This window comes from Myotis brandtii, unplaced genomic scaffold (genome assembly GCF_000412655.1).
Source record: "Myotis brandtii unplaced genomic scaffold, ASM41265v1 scaffold896, whole genome shotgun sequence".
Taxonomy (NCBI): Eukaryota; Metazoa; Chordata; class Mammalia; order Chiroptera; family Vespertilionidae; genus Myotis; species Myotis brandtii.
In genome coordinates, this window is record NW_005371677.1 from 1,605,188 (window position 1) to 1,625,216 (window position 20,029).

The window sequence follows — 20,029 nt, forward strand, 5'->3', positions numbered from 1 at the left end:
GATGATACTCATTCATTTTTAATTGCCTCCATTTTAGGTCAGGAGATAACTCTTTGTGGGTCTCTTTTGCTTCTGAATGTCTTGTGAGTGAGGCATGACAGTTCGTTCAGGAATATCTTTTCAAGGGTATAGCACACAGTCCAGGAAGACACACAGAGTGTCTCTCTTTGGGTCAAAGGTCGAGTTTGCTTACCTTGACAAGACTCCATAGTTTCTATCTTTGGAGCCACAGGGAAGATTTGCTTACTCATCAGTATAAGAAATACATTGTCTCCCTCCATGTTAAATATCAGGCGGGTTTACCAACCAGGAGAAAAGATACAGTCTTCTAAATTCAGTCACGTCCTCCAATAACATGATCCTCAGTGTGTTCCATGTCATGTGGTCCTCTTTGCTTTGCACTGTGGGAACTGAGACTTGGGGAACTGGTACTGATACTCTTGTCCTCAGTTGTGATAAACTACTCTTCGTTTCTGATCCAGGAGTCTCGTGACTGCTACCTGTACCCATGGAACATGGCGGGTTAGTTAGTAATATCTCGGACCATTCACAGTTCTTGGCACCTCTTTCCATCAAAATAGGTGCAATCCCTTTGCAAGCTTGGGGGCCTCCATTAGAGATAAGACCCTCCGACCAAGGTCTTCATAAGCTCTTCTTTATATTTAAATCCCTGGAAAGCTGTTTGCCATTAAGATTTTTAGAGCTTTAATGTTTAATAGAGAAATTCTGTGGAGCATATCCTTATAATATGTAATTTTTATTTTTCTATCTGAAAATGTCCATAAGATACTTCCTTAAAACTTTTTGACATTTTTAGAAAGTGTCTTACAATCATACATTTTTAAAATGTGCTATAAAAATAAAAATTAATAAAGGTGAATATGTGCACCTGAAACTCCAAAGAAACAAGTGTCAAAGTTACAGAAGGGTATTTGCACCTTTATACACTGGTGATGCCACTTTATAACAGTTAGAACCATGCAATACATACGTATGTACTTGTGTAGTAAATGTATAAAGCAATAAATAGAAAATGATAGTCCAGCTCTGTTTTAAAAAGATATATTGTAGAAATGTAGAGGATGGATTAAATAAGAGAGATGACTAAAACAGAGCTGGAGAAGAAGTATTGAGTAAAAGGCTGTTCTACTAGAAACATTTGATGAGAAGGAGTTTAATGAGAACATATTCAATGAGAAGAAAAAGAGAAGGAAGACTAATAAAATATTTCAGCAGGAGATCAATAGGACCTGTTAATCCATTTGAAATGGGAGGCAAGGAGAGAGGTAATGTATATGTATGAAATATATACGTTTTATATGCCCAGCACTCTGCCAGGTGTTTTACATATGCTATGCAATTTAATCCCTGATAATAGCCTTGTGTGATACACATATTTATTTCTATTTTAAAAATGGAAAAAATGAGACTCTTGCAGGTTATTTAATTTGCCGAAGGTCAAATGGCAAGGAAATGGAGATGCCCTATTTGGAGCCAGGTGTGTTTGATTCAAAGGTCATGCTCTTTTCATTTCAGAATGAATCCTAATACATCACATAGCATTTGAATGTTGTTGCTTTGGTGAACGGCGATGCCATTAACTGAAATAGGGAATTCAGAAAAGTAGCATGTTAGACATGTTATAACTCTGAGAACTTAAGGTCTTGGAAAAAGTGAAAAATAAAGATGCAGTCCTGTGCTATTCAATATAATAGTCCCTGGCCTCGTGTGGCTGTTTAAATTTATATTAAGTAAAATTAAAAACCCAGCTCTTTCATCACAATAGCTACATTTCAACACTTTACTAGCCACATGTAGACAATAGCTGCCATGTTGGAGAGCAGAGCTGCATAGTATTTCCATCTTCATAGAGAAGTATATTGAATCATGTTGGTCTGGAGCTTGAATTCAGCAGTTATCATTATATGAGACTGGAATGTATTATTAAAAACAATAGACCTGATAAGATATCTCCTATCTATTATTTATAAGTTCTTGTCTATAACTTTGCACACATTATCCTATTTGATCTTCATTAAAATCCTACGGAGTCAACACAATCACTGTCTTCGTTTAACACTGGAGTACAAGTTACCCAGCAGTAATGAGAGCCTTGGAATGCAAGCACAGGGGTCTGGTACCAGGTCTTAACCACATTATGGTGGTGAATACAAAGAACAAATGTGAAGAAGGTGAAAGAATCCTAAGGCTACATGAACTTTCAACAAAAGAATTTAGAAATGAAGAACCTATATAACAGATTTAAGATCCAATGTTCAACAATGTACATATAGTTCATTATACTGTATTATGCACTCAAATATTTGTTATGAGGATACATTTTGGGTTTTGTGACTTTTACCACAACAAAAAAGCAAATCTACCTTTTCTTCTCAAAAATAAAACCTCTTCCACTTATTTCTAAAGAAAATCAATATTCATTCACTTTTACAAGATAAAAATAGTCAAACTATTCAATTTAATCTTCAATTATTCTTAACATTCTAGAAACAAGTTTCAAAGTTAATTAGATGGCCTTTAACATTTTCATATCTAGGAAGTAAAAATCTCTCTATATTTTATACATATGTCTTAACTTACTAATAACATTTATTGATAGTTTTGTTATATTTATGAGTGAATTATATTTTTAGTATACTAGGTAAAGTCATATTTAAAACTAGCAAATGAAAATTCCATTCAACATCATAGCCTTTTAAGTCCACCAATACAATATTTCATAAGTACATCATCTGCCATTTAATAAACCAAATAAAAACTACTGAGACTTTTTCACTTTAAAATTATAAATCAATACTTTTCACCACCAAGGTAAGTGCAAGATTTCTCACATTCCCCTGTTTTCCTTCCACCGGCCACAAACCCCCACAACCAAGTCCAGGAATTGATCAGAATCAACTATGCAGGGACTGTCACCTTCCAAGGATGAACGGAATTACAGGAATTACGGAAGTTGGAGGAAACTGATGGCAGTTGGTAGGAGATGAGTTTTCAGAGTGAGTGAGAACTCCGTGCCGGGAAGCACCAACCCCTTTCTTGTCCACCACAGCCCAGGCAGCAGGGCAAGAGGACCCTCTGTTTGCTTTCCTTGCCACGTGAAGAACTGTGACTTCTTCACACAACAGGGGGATGAGGAGCAACCATCCTAGCCTGAAAGTCCTTGTGGCAGGTGCTGGCAGGATGAGGCCCAAGAGCAAACCCGATGTTTGTCCTGTGTTTCCATTCCTTACAACACCCGTAGATAGGCCGTTCTCTCATTGGAGGGCCCCATTGTGGATTCAGGTTTCACTTAGGAGCAATATTATTTAGACTTCTAGCTTTGAAAAGAAAAGTGTGCTCCCCTAACTACATGTCCAGCTTAAGTTCACATCACAGTTTGGGTTTCCTAGATAATACTAAAGGCTTAGTTTATTTCTTTGGTATAATTCTGAAGGTAGAAATGGATATACCAAGGATAGAATCAGGTATTCTGGGGTACCCTGCTCAAGGTCAAAATCATATTCTTCTTCTTTAATATAACTCCAGAATTGTGTGACAGACTAGAAAAGTCACACCAGACTCAATTATGCAGCAGTTCATATCCCATTCCCCTCATGTGGCAGGAGGTGCTTGACTAAAGCCATTTCAGTCACTTTGGAATGCCATACGTTAGCATAGAAAATTCAGAATAAAACGTCAGTATGAAAGGGTATTATCATTACAGGGAATATAAAATGGAGGTCAATGTTTGGTATTAAACAATTGCCCAATTATGATGCCAGAAATCTATTTTAATACATCAGGGTGAGTTTATTAATAGGGAGGGTTAGCCAGGCCTATGTGACCCAATGGTTGAGCATCAACCTATGAACCAGGAGGTCACAGTTCAATTCACAGACAGAACACATGCCTGGTTGCCGGCTTGATCCTCATTAGGAAGGATGCAGGAAGCAGCCAATCAATGATTCTCTCTCATCATTGATATTTCCATCTCTCTCTCCCTCTCCCTTCCTCTCTGAAATCAATGAAAAAATATGTTTTTAAAAAATAGGGGAAATTAAGTCACAATTACTTTGGAAACTGATGACCTTTAATAGATATTTCAAAGACTAATAGTAGGTTTTAGGAAGTGTTATGGGAAACGATAAAGGGTATGTGGATAAAGTTTGAGATGTGAGTGAGAGATGAATAATTAATAAATGAGATCTGTCTAGCCTTCATAGGTATTGCTGTCCAAAGTAGAAGTGCAAGAGTGAAGAAATACTGGATTCTGTGTTGGAAGTTTGCAATAGATGAGATTCATTTTAATCTTGATCTTCCAGGGGGGACATTTATATGGTTTTGTTTGATCATATGCACACACTTACATGCATACACACACTATCATTTCCAAATGAAATTTGGTGTTTGGATACCAAATAAAATTTTCTACTGGATAAAAAATAACAACAGAGTATGAATATATGCATTAAACACAGGAAAGAGAGTCCCTTAATGAACCTAGAGCCAGATCATGCCTCAGGGGTCTAATGATTAGAAGTGATCTAGTTGAACCATTTTATTCCATAGATGAGATCTATGATTTAGGGAAGTATATAGCCTGTCAAAAAATCCTACAGACGTTGGTTGCTCTTTAAGCCTGGGTGCTTGTGTAACACTTTAAAGGAGAATCTCAGGACAATGTAAGAAAAAGTAGTGAGTGATTGTTTTGTTCTAGAAATAAGAATTTCCTGAACTACTTAGTATGTGAATGTTGACAATAAATATTTTTATAACTAATCATTATAACTATGTTTTTAAATTCAGAAAAAATTACTGGTTTTAGATAGGACTTTAAATGTATTTTGGTATATTTACATTTATATAGGAATGATAAGCAAAATAAAATAAATAGAAACCAACATAAAACAAATCTTCAATTTGATAGCCACCTGTATTAGAAGAAGATATTGGCATAATATTCTGCTTGCATAATCTTCAGACACTCTTTGATCCCAGAAATTAATGTAAGATTCCCTGAATTAGGTCTATCTCTGACTTACAAATGTATCAGTAATTTCAAAGATGTATAGAAAAGATAATACAAATTATTCTGTTGATATCAACTTAGAATTTTGTTTTTCTTCTACATTAATATTCCTCCCAATTAAAACTAATTTTTTTATAATTAATCATTACTGCATAAAGTTTTTGGTTCTTCCAAAAACCAATGTTGTTGCAAATTACATTAAGCCTGATAACATGTTCTTGGCCCTGCATTTCAGGACATAGAAAACCATAACTTGTTTCATTTCAGATTCTATGTGTTTCTCTATGATCCACAAGCCAACAAGTTTATCTTGAACTTGAGTATTTTCTAGTAGATATTTAAAATATATTTTTTAAATTTTTATAATCTTGGATTTTATGCTTTACACCTTAAGATGAATATGCATTAATTTGGTTGTGAGGTAGGATCCATCTTTTGTCCTAGCCTTTGCAGTAAGGTTTTCCTATGCTAAGCAGAAGTGATTAGGTAAGTTCCTAATTAACAATTTGATCTCTAGAGAGAAGAATAAGAAACTCAAAAGACTTCAGCTGTATGCACCAAACTTAAATATGCAGCCGCTTCCAAGAGTTCAGGTACACCTAACTCCAGGTGATGATGGCATGTATACATGTGTATGTTACTAAATTGATGGTTTTCTAGGGAATCGGATGACATTACAACAAAACTTACATATACTCAGTCAATGTGGAAAAGATGAGATCCGAACTTGAATTTAGCTTTTACATATGTAATAGTTGCTTTACATTGTTATCTCATTTACTATAGTACTCCGTGGATACACATTTAATCACTACTCACAGTGATATTTTAGTAGTTAAACTTAGTAGCATCTGAATGATTTTTTTGTTTTCTTTAAAGTCTCCATCTATACATCTGGACAAAATATCCTAACTATATAGCCCGAGACCCAGTGAAAGGAGCGAAGTCAGTTTGAAGCCAAAATAAGTACTTAAATCATTCAACCATTTATCATTAGATGACACATATCACACCTCATATGGAGACAATAATTCTGACCTATCCCAGGAAATTGTGAGGACAAGCCTAAAGAATAGGACGGCATGCTTACACAATATGGAGCAGCTCCACAGACATATATATATATGAAACCAGACGAGTATGTCTACGTGTAGCCTTCAATTTCCAAGTCTTCCTGTCCTCTTCGATGATTGGCCTAAAATGTAGGCTCAGACTCAGAAAATAATAGAGCAGTGTAGGGTAGCACAATTAGATTGTAAGTAGAACCACGTTCCGAATAGGAAGCAGATGCATCCTCAGAGAAAAACAAAAAGAATGTGAACTCTTGTCAGCAGCCAATGAATCAATCGCTTTCTTCTTACAAGGGTTATGTTAAAATTGTATCTACCCTAGTTGGCAAATACTAAATTTGAAGAGCCTGTGAGCTTACATGGCATACTTTTAGACAATTCTAAGAGAAGATTTTTTTTCCTCTAAAGAGACTAATAATTATTTTGCAAATATGCTGCTGGGCTCGAAACAAAATATTTTTGTTTTTTTTTTCTCGAGAGCCGGTTCCAGGCAGTAACCCAAGTGCACTTAAAAGTAGCACCCCCCTCCCCAGATAATTTTCATTTGGGGGCTGCTAGAGGCTAATTTATATATATTTATCAAGATATAAATAAGGGCACTATTTTTAAGCACATTAACTTGTTTAATCTTGTATCCATTCTGTCCCAACGCAATAGTTAATGGTGGAGTTTTGTCATTGAAAAAATTGTAGCATCTTTTATTTGACTAAAAAAGAACCTGTTTCTAGTTTGATAATGTTTACCAATTGCTGAGAACCACAACTGTGTCCAGCACACCTTCTCCAAAATTGTCTGTTTTGTCAGAACATCCCTATGGGGAAGACATGGTTCTCTCGAAATTACAGATAGAAATACTGAGTCTTGGAAGTGAAGTCATTTGTTCAATGTGGTGATAGCTTATAGGGATTCAAACTCAATTCTATCTGACTCTACAGTCCATATGCATTTATGCGATGTGGCTCAACGATTTGTGTACTCTATTATTTTTAAGAAAAAACAAGTAATATAGTCAATATATTAATCTTAAATATTTTTTCATAATTCTGAATTTTATGTGGAGTTAACCAGACATATTGCTTACAATGACATCCGGCAGAAATGCTTTACGAATAGTTCCTGAATTACTATTGAAAATAATGCATGTGCTCATCTTTTGTCTACTTCCATATCTGAGTAGCTGAGTGCTTGGTTCCTTTATCTGCTTTAGTCAAATGCAGCTAGAACATAGGCGCCTAGACATCTAAAAAGCTTCTTTTGTGCAAAGCAGCATTTCTACGGAGCAGAGTCAAGCTCATGGTCTGATACTTAGCGTGGGCTGGCGGGGGTGAGATTGTCTATGTGATACCATTTAGCTGAAGAGGTTTTCACTTCAAACAAAAATACGTATTTCTTAGGGTAAATGTGTCTCCATTAACAAATGCTTTACCATACTACTCAGCGATTCTGATTCCTCAAGGCTACTTATTAATTATAAGAAGGAAACTCAGACCTTACATTTTACCTAAGCAGAATTTATTTCTTACATGAGCAAAAATTTACTTTAACCTCAAGCACAGAATAACATATTTGAAATATTCACCTAAGGGTAAGATTTTGTCCCACTTCACATTCTTGCTATTTACCTACTGAACCTAAATGCTCAGATGTACATTAAACCATGTGCCATGAAATAGAGAATCCTTTGATAAATACATTTTTTTTTATAAAACTCAGATTTCATTTACTATAACTCCTAAATAGAAGATTATTGAAATTTCATCAGAAAAATCAATGTTCTAACCCCACATGCACCACAAGGCCTGGGGTAGGTCACAGAATTCATCTATTTTGATTTTTTTCATAATTAAAAAAAGGTGGATGGAACCTCCTTCAAGCTGAAATATATTAATTTTCTAGTAGGATAATACAATTGAAATTCAGTGTGTATATGAGGCGACCATATAATACCGATGCAAGTTGGCATCTTTAATTTTTTCAACCTTGCTCCCTCCTTTTCTTCCTTTTGTGCCCAATGCAAATTTTTTTCAACCTTGCTCCTTCCTTTCTTCTGAAATGCTTGTGTAAGTGGCCCCTTACTATGGCACCTGGAAGTATACAGTTGACTTTAAAAGTTGGGTTGGACTTCCTGATCCATCAGGGAAAAAAGTAAAATCTCTTCTGTAGAAAGCACTGTCTTTCTAAATTGTCTTCCTTTGCCACAAAGGCTCACGTGGTGTCTGGACCTGTCATGATGAATCCACTCATCCCCCACACAGTGGATTCACAAGTTTCTTTCTGTTTCTCACAAAAAAAAAGTTATCCTAATAAGGTATTAGGTCAGACATCCTGGCTAATTTATCAAATGGATGATAAATCTAGGCCAAGCAGTATGTATTTATTCCAGCGCTTAACTTGAGAATAAAAGCAAGCGTCCCAACAAAGCTTTTAGAGGATGGCACTCACCCAGCCTTGTGAGGCCATGAAGGTAGCACAGTTTTACTTGCAACTTCGAGAAATAAAAGCCCTGCCTACTTGTTTTCTCCCCAATAAGGAAAGTTGATGATTTGACAGTTATTCTGGCCTTTGAAAATGCGTCTCTATTTCCCTTTTTGCCAGTGAAATAACTATTCTTTTCCAAAACCCAATGGGTCCCCACAGCAAGGTCAGAAGAAGCCCCTTTGCCAGCACGATGAGGGGAGGGGGGAGGTGGGTCTCCATTCTTTTCTCTCAGTCTTTCTCACCTCAACATTCCTGGTTTGACCAGATCTCTTCTCTGAAGGAAAATCCCAGCATCCTTAATTGAATCAGCGGGAACACGTATTTTAGCCCAAGTTTGAATTTGCTGATGTCAGGTGCACAAAGTCAGCGATTGTCCAAGCTGATGCCTCCTAGAATAATGCTTTCTGCCTAATTTTGCCTTATTCTTTTTTTGCTGTTCATTTATTTCTATTTTTTTAAATTGTGTTTCATTTAAGGTTTTTCCAAATCCTATTTGGAGTTAGCAAACATATATTTGGCAAACATGTTTGTGAATGTCATTTCACTCCTTAAGAAAATTAGAATGGTGAATATCCAGAATTTTTTTAGTATCATAGAGTCTTAGTTCTATTAAATGTTAAGTTAATATATATGGAACTATTTTCACTGTTAATTCATATTCCTCTGATTTCTACAATTGTATTAGTCCCCTGACTAATATGCTACCATGTGGTTGTATATAGGTTGTATGTAGTATATATGTGTGCATGTAAGGAATATCTTGACCAGGTGGGATAACTCCAGCTCTGCTTACTGTTCTCTAAACCCCTGCTATACTCATTTTGTCAGATGATTTTATTTCCAAAACCATTCTTATTTTCCTGAAATGCCCTCAAATTGTCCCTATATCCTTGCCTATCACCCACCCATATGGTTTCTCAGATGTAAAGGAGACCCTGCTAAGAGTCACCTTTGCATGTAATAATCGTTGCTGAATTGTCCGATTCCCTATCAATTGCCTACGTTCATTCCTGTATCCTCCATGTCCACTTGCTTCATATCTTCTGTCTGTCCTCCAATTCAAGTCTCTGCATAAGGACATAATCCTTCCTCACAACTTTCCATCTACCACTCTGCCGTATCTCTCTCATTTTTCTCCACCTGTTTTAGTCTGTTAGAGCTGCTGTAACAAAACACCATAAACTGGGTGGCTTATCAGTGACCGAAATTTATTTCTCATGGTTCTGGAGGTGGGGCAATCAAAGAGGAAGAGGCCCACCTATCCCATGTCTGCCTACGGTTGTCAATTCTCTGAATTTGGGTTGGGGACAAACATTCAGACCATACCACCACCTGTGACCTCCTCTTGCTTAATACACATATATTTCTTTACTTCCCCCGCAATCTAGCATCCCCTCCACACACACTTCATTGTATTTCTCTAAAGCTTCCATTTCCAAACCCATTTCTCTCAGTCTTGACGCAATACATAGTGAGAGGTTTAAGACTGGTACTGAACTTTGATAAAAATTAACTTTTTCTTTGATACACTCAGTATATGCTAGAGCTAGGCCAGCAACTCAGCATACCTCCCTAGGTGACCAAAGAAGCATTGGACCAGGAACATAGCAAAGTTCATTCTCTTGTTAACCCAAATTAGTTCAAATATGGCAGTGCTGACAATGGTCCACGAAGATAGCAACCCACACCACGCTATCCAGTGGTGGCCATGGACCTTTACTGTGACACCCACAGGTAGAATAAGGATAGATGCAGGCTGTGGTGGAGTTTGGATGGGTGCTGTGGAGGCACAGGGTATGTAGCAATCAACTCCATCTGCATTGAGTGTGGGAGGAGGCAGGCCCAGGAGGAGCTGGGCCCAAGATGTCAATATTTCAAGATGCTTAGAAATGAGCCAGGTGAAATGTTAAGAGAAAAGAGTGAGATATTCAGACGATTGCTTCTCTAACATGATTGTAAGCATGGGCACTAGAGTGTTCAACACTCCTCATTATCTCCCTGTTACTTCTAAGCACATTACATTCCTAAAACAAGCATAGAGACCACTGACAATGTGGTTTCAACCTGCCTTGTAGACACCCAGTCTCTACAAAATAAATTGCTCATCATTTTCTAGACCAAAAATATCCTTTCTCATTGTGTTTTTTGCTTCCTGGTCTTCTTGTTCATGTAAAATACCCTTTTCGATATGACACATTTTGAAAATATAGTTACCAATTCTTGCCTCTTTACCCCTTCTGGAGTAATTATTTCTGTACTACAATAAGTTTTCTTTATTTTTAAAGGACAGATCACACATTACTGAGTTCTGTGAACATCTGTTTCCATTAATTTTTACCTCACTAGCTTATTAGCATTTCATGGTGAAGGAACACATCTTAGTTTTGTGTTGTGTGTGTGTGTGTGTGTGTGTGTGTGTGTGTGTGTGTCCTTCACAACCTATAGAAACAGTGCTTTTAGCTTTTCAATGAACTGTGGACCAATATATAGTTCAAGCAACAAATGTTCCTAAGAAATACATTTCTGTTTTAAGAAAGCAATTAAAAAATCTGAGCCCTAGAATTCATGATTTTATAAAATTCTTAGTTACCTCATGATTAATCTAACATAGCACTATCCTGAAAACAAACTGGGAAAAGCTAGACTCACTACAAAACGCCAAGGGTTTGCAATGAATCTCAGTATAATTAACTCATATAATTTTTGCAACAGAACACAAAATGTGCCAGGGTGGAAAATATTACTTATCACTCTGGAAGGCAAAGTTCCGTAATACTTGGGGAAATTTTTCTTTCTTTTGAGGGGCCCCAGCGTTTAAAGCAGAGAAGCAAAGGACAGAACGTGACTTGATTTATATTCTACTCAGTACGTTGGGGAATAGATCCTTATGGTCATAGCTAAGAAAGTTAAAAGTTTTGGGTATGGAAGTAATGTATTTTTTAATCCTAGTCATTAATTTCATAGACAATATTTAATCTGTAAAATGTAGGAAGAAGCCCATATTTATACTTAGTGTTGCCACTGACCTCTTATAAACTCTTTTTATAAAACCTAAGAACTTCCAATAGCAGAAGTGGATTTTAATACATTTGTTATAGATTTTATAGGGGCATCAAAAGACTTCTCTTTGATTTTGTTTTCCCTTAAATGCTGACACTATGCCTGAGTGTCCACCACAAGCCAGGCAGTTAAGTTTCTCTTAAAATGCTTCATATTTAAGAGACAATAGGAGAGTTAATAACATTTTCAAGTTAGAAATGTCACAACAGACATGTGTTTCCATTCATAAAGTATGTCATGAACACATACAAACTATCCTTTGTCATCTGGTTCTGCCCCATTTCAAAAATTATTCTCTGCTATTAATTAGAAGTGACTACAATTTGATTAATTTCAAACATGTGTCACATAGGAACAACGTGGAGAACTGAATTCAATATTTTTCCACTAAGAGTATACATAGTGTTCATTGAAAGAAGCCAAATATGTTTTTATAAACCAAAAGCTAGTATTATCACACTGAGAGTATTGTCAGTGTAACACATTCCAGTTTATTTGAAATATTAAATTCACAGAAGAACTTAATTATAAAGCTTCTGAGACTGAAAATGCAAAACTAAGTGAACTTCTCTCTCGTTGTTTTCCACCTAAAACTCTTATTCTGGAATCTGTTTCTTCGCCTGAAGAATGCACCTGATCTTGGTCCCTCTTTGGTTTTTTGATTTAACTCTGTTGGCCAACGCTTCCCCAAACCTTCAAACTCACAGTAGACAAATCCACTTTGATTTAGCTGAGAGAAAGGAAAGTTTCAATTAGCAAGGGGGAAATGTGTCTTTTGCCTAATTTGCATTATCATTATTATTATGGGATGTGTACTAAAACATTTCTTTCAAAGTGCTAATTAAATTTCTATGAATGCACTAAGCCTCTAACCAGATTATAAAAGAAAAATCATATGATCAAGTAGTTGTGAGTTAAGAAACAATGATTCCATTTAGGTTTTTCCGTTCAACTTTCCAACAAAAAAAATGTTTTTCTTTCTTATTACACAGCCTGCAGTAATAAGTGAAATATAATCCTAATTAATTTTTCCTACAGCTGTGTATAAATCAATAGCTACAACATCTCAAAGGAAATGCACATTGCACCGTCCTCCAGGCTCCTAATGAATGCAAATAGAATGACCTTTTTCTGACAACTATGAATATTGTTTCACAATTTTACCATTAAAACCGCTGCTATCAGCAATTCATACAGCAAACAGGAAGCTACAATAGTTGTAAATAACTATTCATTATGGTAAGAAAGGAATGGAAAAACACTAAGTCTTCGTTATGCAACTTTTAAGCGAGTCTGATTTTAATACTTCATTTTGATATGGACATTCTGTGTCAAATGTAACCCCGTCTTCATTTTAGTTCTCTATTTTGGAAGAAAAACAATTAAAATCATTCAGTTCTTTATGTAACTTAATTGAGAGGTTTGATACTGAAAGGTTTTAGTAAATAAAGATTTCTCAGTCAGTACTGCTGCAAAGCTCTGAATACTACATTCAAATGTTAGAAGACTGTGGTTATAGTCCATGAAAAATACCTGGAGGAAAAATATGCATAGAAAATCCTATTGTTGTACTTACCAAGACATAATGCTACTCATGTGATGAACATGATGATGAATTTAGAAGCTTTCCAAAGAGAGAATGACATAAGGAAGACACCTATGGAAACCTGAGACAAGGGAGAGAATATGTCAACTGCATTATTGTCCATTTTGACTGAGGAACCACTTTATTCCATAATACAATATAACGGCATGTCCTCACACTCAACCCTGTTCTACTTTCCACAAAACGTCATCATAGCCATGAAGATGTCTCATTAAGTAAAAGTTAAATTCAAATTTTATAACAAAAGTAGTTAAGAAGTAAATAAAAGAAGTAGTTAATTATGTCAAACCTAATTCTGCTGATCATAGATCTACATACTGAGAACTCCCATTGGAGTTCACTAGAGCCAAGAATATAATTAGCCAGTAGAATTCAAACACTCATTAAAAAGAGGACTCCCCAAGTTGCAACCAGTTTTAAAAAGGGACTCACAACAAGAGGACGTCATTTCCATGAAATCCAAACATCATTCTTCTATCCCCTATTCTGCCATTAAATTTTGTACCTCTATATCGGACCGGGGACGACCATCACATGAGTATTTGATATACCAAATATTCATTAGAGACATGGATTTATGTAGGACATATTTATAGATATATGAATTTACTTTGGTAAGTAGTTGTTCCACCTTTCTGGCATAGCATCCACTTTCTACAATTTCAAATCTGAGAGTTATTTGAAACCCCCTTTAAACAATTTCTTGAAACAGTTAAGGAAGCATTTCTGTGACTGTGTGGCCCTATCAGTCACAGAGAGCATTTTCTAACTGTGTGACACGGTCTCCACTCGATGACATCTCCTGAAGATGTCTGTACTCTCACTCCCGCAATGCTTTCCTGCTGAAGATGAAGCCGTGCTACATCTCACTCAGTATTGATCTCTAAGGCCTTTCTTTCTCCCAATCCTGTTCCCAGTGTGGTCACTGAACAGTATCCGAGTTCGATAGAAAGATCAGCTGCTCACCCACTTTTTGCCAAAGCAATTTGTATTATGGATTTATTTTAGCAGTCTACAGTGGCAGTTGCTGTTTTTACTATTTAAATGCTTTGATTATCTGACCTTGCTTACTTTATCTTTCTAAGTGCTATGCATGGGCTTTAACATTGATCAATACGTGGGGATTCCTCTACAGGATTACGTTGAAATCAATCTCAATTCAGACTTTTTCTTTTTTATGTTTATTACTTGATCTGTCTTAATTGCATTCCTTATTTAGGTAAATAAGTTTAAACACATACTTTATTATACAGACAAGAATCTTCTAAGATCTACACATATTATAAAAACACCCTGTATTTTTTATGCATTATTTTATTCATTCCTATAATATGAAAAAGGAAAGGCTTAATTACTGGGTATTTTATTCAAACACCTTTGCATTATAAATAAAAGACCTAGTCCATTAGAAGGAAAACATAGTTACATATATTTAAATAACTGAAAAGTCTTGACACACATTAATATGCTATATTGATTGTGATATCTGTGGAAGTTCAACAAGTGCTGGCTACACATATATTTTGCACATAAATGTGCTTGTCAGACTTTTTATAAAATAAATTAGCACTCCATAAAATAAAGTAAAATTCTAAATATGTGTATCTTTATAAATCAATAAAAAACTATAAACCTGTTGGCTATCATAAAAAATTAATATTCAATGTGTGTAATGAGAAAAGTTTATCAGTTTCACCCTCACTACTAAGACTGAATGTTTTACTCCACTTTTTTATTTTGGATTAAGAGAAATAAATTAGAAATATGAAATGCTTTGAATACTTTTAAAATCAAATCTATGAATTTAAGAACCAATGATCTTAGAATAAAAATAAACTTCTAAAAGTCACTATTTAAGGCATAAAGTTTATGGACTATGAATTATATTACCATTAAGACTTGTTGCTAGATTTCTTATCTAGTTTAATTATATATCATATCTTCTGGGCTGGTGTAGTCACAGGAAGCTCCTGAATTTTATCTTTAAATCAATTGATTCTAACATTAAATTTTTCAAAGTCATAAACAAAAGAAATGCAGGTGTGATTTTAATAAAAGGAATTGATGTCATTGTTTTTTAAAAATTTCCCATTTTCAAATCCAGTCCAAGTCTAAATATATCTGTTACCAGCTTGAGAATAAAATTACAGTGAAATATTTTCCAGCTATGTATACTAGAATATAAGATCTACAGTTTGCTTCAGTGCCCCAAACATTCAAGCAGTAAAAAACTTGAGGTACATAACCATATGATTATACACAGAATATTTGCAATATGCTCACCTGTGCAAGTACATTTTTTACCTAGACAATTGTTTAAAACTCTCACAGGACTAGAGATATATCACATATATTTAATACATATACATATATATTTACATTTTCATACTTTGAACTTATTGGCCAAAATTATTTAATATTTAATACCTTTCATTTCAGATTATATTATAGATTATTATTACAATAATTTTCTCCTGCTCACATTGAATGATATAAAGTATAAATGAATAAAAACAGCCCATCACAAGATAATGCATTTTCATAGTTACCTGCATGAAGTGAGGGTAGGAAAATTAAGGTTCCTGAACATGAAAAGAATTAGGAAAATATGAAGAAATTTAATTACCAAATAGTTTCCATAATGATATTTCCAAAACCTGTTATGAGCAGTTAGTTCCTTCCTACTGTTTGTGGTCGAATAGCATTTGAGAGAAGTCCTTTTCCAGAAAGTTTTGCATCTCTGTAGATCACAAGCCTGGCCAGACATGTCCATACTTTTTTCCTCAAGTGGGTAAATGTTAAGAGAGAAGAATTCAAGTTTCATGATGCAGCAACACAAAGCTGGGAAGTGAAAATTATGTTGCAGCGGAGTCTTGAAAATATGACTGTAAAAGTTAATCAATAAAATGTCTATTCCTGTCTATTCACCGGAGGCCGCAGCTGCATAGCTTCGCTCAATCGATACTACAAATTATTACGATTTCCAGGTTCCCACTGGACATTCAGAACAAATCTTTCAAGTGTAACAGGCTTATACTGAGTATATGGCGTGTGTTCTCTACATTTAGTTGAAAAAGAGGAGGGGGAAATTAAATCTAAAGCCTTCGTGTTCTTTAAAAATTGCGCTTTATGGAACCAATAACTTATGGGTCATATTTTAATGTTAAAAACAATCTTGCTTTTGGTTGCCAGTTTTTTTGTGTGCTGCTTTTTTTAACTGGTTCTTATTTAGTTAATACATGACTTAACCTAGATTTTACTGGCATAGGAACCTAGCTAGTTCTGAATGACTATTCCAAAGTAATGAATAAAGAAAATTATCCTGAGATAATTACTTATCACAAAGTCACTTAGGCACAAAGATAAATGCAGGACCCTGGTGTACATCTCAGATTGTATCAGATCCCTTAAAATATATATTCATGTTATTATTGTTATGATTTAGTCCCACATTTTAAAAATCAGGTTTCAGATTTTTCATTTTCTTTTTTGTAAAATAAAAAATATGTAATTCAAGAAAAAATTTTCTTTAAAAAAAAAAAAGTCCCAGAACATTTTGTTCTAGTGAGATCCTCTGTTCTTGGCAGAAAAATTTGTGTAATTCTAGATTCTCAACTCCAGAACCCCTCAAGCCTTTGACCTCAACTTTATGCTCCATACATTTCCCTCTGCATCCCTGCATCAAATTCCAAGACTTTTCCAAATGAGGGTGTGGTGGGCTAGCGGAACTCACTACAAGGCTGTCATGTCTGTGACACCTGAAGTGCCTTTTCTTTCTTCTGAGTGATGCACACCATGAGGTCTGGCACTGCCCAGTACTGAATCAATTGGTAAATTTAATCAATTCATGCCACCTGTCGATTGAGTGTGGAGAAAATGTAAATAAATAAACCAACCTTTGTGTTTGCCAGGCCAAAAGGCTTTGATTTTATTTCACATTTAAAGTGTGCTATATATTTTTCATGGTAAAACACATGTACCTAGTACCAGCATATCCTGTGACAAGGTATTTGAGGCTATATTTTTAAAGGGGAAGCTGTTTCTCCTAAGACACCATCATTGCTTTGATTATAATCATTTATCCGTCTCTTTAAAATTCAACCATAACATTTTCTTATAACATGGCATAATAATACAGGGGTGAGCAAGAGTAGGTGTACAGTTGTGAGTATGCAAAACAGTTTATTCCGACATTATTATTGATTAATGATTATATTATTTATTTGTATTACAACTGTTAACATGCTTATGCCTACCCTGTACTTACAATTTTATGACCTGTAAGATATTTAATTGCTAAAAACCATTGTAAATAGATTTTTTTTGAGTCTGATACAATTTTAACTACTCTCTCGCATGATAGGTGTATGCCTTGCTCTCAATTTCACATTAAGAGAGAATATTCTACTTACTATCATGATCAAGCTTTATTGGAAAATAAAGCAGATGAATCTAGATCAAGCATAGAGAAATTGAGTTTGAGCTTTCATTGTAATCTAACTGGATGAGTCACTGGTTTATTTACTGATAAAATTTAAGGTTCAAAGCAGGTCATTACATGCCAGTTTTTAGATCAAAGATGATATTTTTTGTGGGTATACAGAATAATGTACCTTTCTAGTGATGTTTAACTGTAGGAAAAAATGATGGCCTTATTTTAATAACATTAAGTTAACATCAAACACTATCATTAATTTTATATTAGTGTTCAAAACCATTTTTATGTATTTTTTGTTCTCTAAATATACCTTAAACATTATTTTCTAATATAATTAAGCTTTTAAAAAAGACAATAGTACTTCTAACAATACTACAATACCATAGCCATTCCAAAAGAAACTTGCCCAATATGCTTTTAATCCTTGGTACAAATTTCTACCTTTTAATATTTGTTAAATCTGGTTTTTTCGTTGTCTGAATTCTGGCAGCTGACTAAAGGAACATTAATTGCAAACAGAGTGTATCTGAGTGTTTAATTTTATTTAGAAGCATGTAAAATGTCACCCTAGATTGTGTAATTATTTTAGTGCCTTATAATATTAAATCATTAGATTAAAACACAGAAATAAATTCCTCATGAACAATTTCAAATATTTTACTTTTAACAATACAAACTATAAATCACAAAAGAATTTTACTTCTGTTCATCACACGTAATATTTTGAAATCCTATTGATAGATATATCAAAATACGCAGTAAGTAATGTAAATTTAGAAGCTGGCTTCCAAAGATCAGTTAATATCAAATGCACATTTTAATTTTGGCCTCAGGATTGTGTTCAAAGAGATGAGTGACAGGGGGGAAAAGTTTAAATGGTGTGCTTTATTTAACTGTGATTACTCAATGTAACCAAAGTTTGGTAAGTGTAATTTTTAATAAAAGAGAGAGAGAGAGAGAGAGAGAGAGAGAGAGAGAGGGAAAGAGAGAAGCAGGGAGATTGATTCATCTGGGTTATGCTACTTTCATAATTATTTTTTTAAAAACAGACTAAAAAAATCAAGCAAAAATCAGAGAGGATAGAGCACTTTATCAGAGCACTCAAAAATGAAACCATATTATGTTTATTTGAAAAGCAAATGATAAAATCTGAAAACATCGGATCAGGTATAATAATTACATAAAGACTTAGATGAAAACAGGTTTAATACAAGGTGCTTCACTAAGAACAGTTTTCAGGAACCTTTGAAAACAGCAAAGATCTTTATTACTCTTCTTCATAGTTCCTTACGTGCCTCAATAGTCTGACCAAAAATTCTACTCTAAGTGTCTCTCAGTTTAATAGCGTCTTGTTTAGAGCTGCTACTTGAACAAAAAAGAAAGGCAACAAGAGCCATATGTAACCTTTGGACTCCAGAAACAGAAAGAGAAGACCATTGGCAGCTAGAGGCTGCGGAGACACTGTATTCTTTCTCTCGCTCCTACCTTGAGCCTTTCTCAATAGTTAACAAGAAAGTTGACTGCCACCTCATTATTTAGAATCTGGAATACGACAGTTACAAGTTTCAACATGTGCCATTTCAGTTAAGAAACGTTGCAAATCTAAAGTTTATCTGTTTTGGAACCAACAATTCCTTGAACAAGCTAGCACATTTACACATAACCTTTTGCAAGACACGGAGAGTTAAATATTTAGCCACTAAAGTCACAAGGACTGACTTGATTTCAGTACGTAAAGTAAAACTTTCTGAAATACTCAAAAACAACTCACTTGCAATCATTTTTTTCTTCTTCAGAGGCAATAATCCTTTCTGTCACTGTCTTCAGCTCTGCCTGGGGTTTTCTACCGTTCTGTTCTTGGCGAACTGTTTCTGCTATTTGCTCAGTTAGCTGCTCTTGAGTAGCTTTCAAGCTGGATTCCATTAGAAGAAGTTTTTCATCTTGACTGGCAAGTTCTTGGGCTGAAAGATAAAACAAGAACATTGCCTTTTAAAAAGCCAAGAGCATGTATTTTTCCCCCTTTTGTTTTGGGTTTAAATTGTATGCAATGCAACTTTGACGAAGATTTAAACAGATCCTTCTTGTCAAAATACAAGCTCATGCATTCAATTTTCAGTTCCCTTCATTTAAAGTCCAAGTAAACAAAGGTATGTATGAAGGAATACAAGATGCAGAGCAGTAATCTCAAGTTTATAAAACATTTAAATTCAACAATTAGATGTCTAATCAGACAACATTGGGTGAGCTCATTTGTGAGACTTCTGCTCCTACATTTATAAAAGAATAATGTCAGTATATCGCATTCATGTTTTTTCTTTAGCATAGATCTCAGATATGTAAGTGTGTGT

At 34.8% G+C, this 20,029-nt stretch overlaps 1 long non-coding RNA gene across 3 annotated transcripts; it reads right to left on the bottom strand.

Annotated features, from left to right (window-relative positions):
• Positions 1 to 4,826: 4,826 nt before the first annotated feature.
• On the bottom strand, positions 4,827 to 19,630 carry LOC106723604. Of its 3 annotated transcripts, XR_001360420.1 has the most exons (6): positions 19,453 to 19,630; positions 16,977 to 17,097; positions 15,870 to 16,025; positions 13,214 to 13,304; positions 6,843 to 6,910; positions 4,827 to 6,323 (listed from the first exon to the last, which is right to left on the bottom strand). It is a non-coding gene; the product is annotated as an uncharacterized LOC106723604 (long non-coding RNA). The 3 variants fall into 3 exon arrangements; XR_001360421.1 differs by lacking the exon at positions 15,870 to 16,025; XR_001360419.1 differs by lacking the exons at positions 15,870 to 16,025; positions 16,977 to 17,097.
• Positions 19,631 to 20,029: the final 399 nt, after the last annotated feature.